This window comes from Morone saxatilis, unplaced genomic scaffold (assembly GCF_004916995.1).
Source record: "Morone saxatilis isolate NCDOM2014 unplaced genomic scaffold, NCSU_SB_2.0 Contig16, whole genome shotgun sequence".
Classification (NCBI taxonomy): domain Eukaryota; kingdom Metazoa; phylum Chordata; class Actinopteri; family Moronidae; genus Morone; species Morone saxatilis.
The window spans coordinates 19,097,773-19,099,470 of NW_023339718.1; the positions used below are offsets into that span (position 1 = coordinate 19,097,773).

The following is a 1,698-nucleotide window of genomic DNA, read 5'->3' on the forward strand; positions in this document are numbered from 1 at the left end:
ATTAATTCATATAGCTCATTTTCGAATCATTCTTGCAAGTTCATTAACAAATTGTCCTTTTGCTTTATACCAACGTCTTTGATTCAAGCTGCTTCCTTTAGGTAATCTCCCCTTTGCAGCTACATGGGGCACACACACACACACAAAATTAAAACACCAGAACAAGTTGGTCCACTGATGTTTTGCCTGCCAATCCAAAACTCACCCACTGTGCAGTGTTACGCTGAATGAGTGTGTGTGAGTAAGTGGTGTGTCTTCACATTAACCTTTAGCATGAAGAGAATTACTTTTAACAGTTTCACGATGCCATCATGATGTCATAAAGTCAATAATGAGCTTCAGAGAAAATGAAAATGGCTGAGACCCTGGACATGTTGGCTTCATCAAACCGTTTCAGAATGTGCTTTGTTGAAACTGTAATCATTCCTTTTTTTCCCCTTAACAACTCATTCTCATTTAACCCCTCACATTTTTTAACAGGGAAACAGTTAAGCAAGAGAGCCCAAAAAGAAACCCCTTTGTTGGAAAACACAATATGCAAGTATCCAGTGTTACTGAATCCCTCCCAACCTCTTTTCTAGCATTTTCTGTCCAGCTTGTAGTGCAGATGGATGCCTAACACTGACTGTAGAGACCTAGAGACATGAGTCATATAAGCTGCTCTTTCTTCTGTTCCTTTTTACTAATTGTCTATTTAGGTCTGACTCGACTGTTGCAGCTGTCACAGGCTCATTACCCAGTCAAGTCTCTCAAACTCTCTAAGAAGTTATTTTTGATATGTATAGTGATTTAATGTAAATGTCACCTGAGCAGTTGCTTCAACAGTCTAACAAACTAACTTGAAGGTCTTAAAATGTCAAATTAAACAAATTTGCAGACGTTTGGAGGCAATATGGGATGTTGCTGGCCACAATTTGATTGATTTAACCTCATCTGGCATGATGATGCTCAGTTCAGCCCAAGCATCCACACCCAAAGGGTCTTCAGACAACTAGCTTGTGTGCAGTGTTTCCTATTAGTCTGCCAAAAACTCTGTAATCAAATTGTAATTTCTATCGAGCGGCTTGCAGTTCTGAAATTGGCTGCCATGAGAGGATGTTCTCTCAGACATGAAAGGGCATCTTTTACAATTGCAATTTATGTCCTCAATATACTGTAGTGAGCAGCAACGGCTACTCTGCTACCTGTCTGTAACCTTGTGTGGACCCTGTGACACTGTGCCGGTTGCATTTATAATCACCTTAGTGACACCGCTGCATCTGCGTCAGGCCCAGAGTGTTGGACCTGCCTGTCAAATCTAAGGGCGAGTAATTACCGGCTGCAGTTCAGTCCTGGTGATTGGCAAGCACCACCCTACCAGCAAAGATAGTTTGTCTCCTGATCCGATGTGAATTCCTCGGATCCCTGCTATGCTAATTAAATATGACTCCACTGTAGGTGATGTTCTTGCAGAGAAACAGTGAGATGCTGAAATGGAGAAGTGAGGAGACCCTGCAAGACTAACTAACTGATTCATTTCCTTTTGAAGGGAAGACCAAAGGAGCCTTCTCTTTGCCGAAAGGAGCTCGAAATGTGTTTTTAAATGAAACGGAAGACTCTAGAAATGTACTTGGTGAGTCATGGTAGGTTTGTAAGCGGTGGACATCCCTGACAGAAGGCGACTTTGCTGCCCTATAGTCTGAAAAATCTGTTACTCAT

The 1,698-nt window shown here is 41.8% G+C and overlaps 1 protein-coding gene across 1 annotated transcript in view; it reads left to right on the forward strand.

Moving 5' to 3' along the window:
- adamts3 (ADAM metallopeptidase with thrombospondin type 1 motif, 3) overlaps positions 1 to 1,698 on the forward strand; it is a gene marked incomplete in the record, with an annotated part of 134,996 nt that overhangs the window by 106,289 nt on the left and 27,009 nt on the right.